This window comes from Fulmarus glacialis, unplaced genomic scaffold (genome assembly GCF_000690835.1).
Source record: "Fulmarus glacialis isolate BGI_N327 unplaced genomic scaffold, ASM69083v1 scaffold32964, whole genome shotgun sequence".
Taxonomy (NCBI): domain Eukaryota; kingdom Metazoa; phylum Chordata; class Aves; order Procellariiformes; family Procellariidae; genus Fulmarus; species Fulmarus glacialis.
In genome coordinates this window covers 28,604-28,944 of record NW_009209328.1, presented here as the reverse complement: position 1 = coordinate 28,944, position 341 = coordinate 28,604, and positions in this window count along the sequence as shown.

Below are 341 nucleotides of genomic sequence, written 5' to 3'. Positions count from 1 at the left end.
TGCTGCAGCCGGGAGCCGGCAGCGCCCGCTCGCCTGGCCGTGGGTCTGCCAGGGCCGCCGCTCGCTCCGGGCTTCGGATGCAGCCAACTCTGGACACAGAAGCACAATAAAAAAACCTCAGGAATAATCGCATGTGCCTTCCTGGCCGTAAACCGGAGGGGGGAAATCGCAGCTATTTTTAGTTGTGAGCAATTTGGTTTCCTTAAAATGCCTGTCCCAAATTTTTATGTTTTTCCCCCACCTCAGGGGTCACTTCCCTCTCAAAAAACAAAAATCCCAACAGGAAGGGAAGGAATTGTCTTTGAGACCTCTGCCCCGACGCAGCTGCCGCAGAAGCTGGG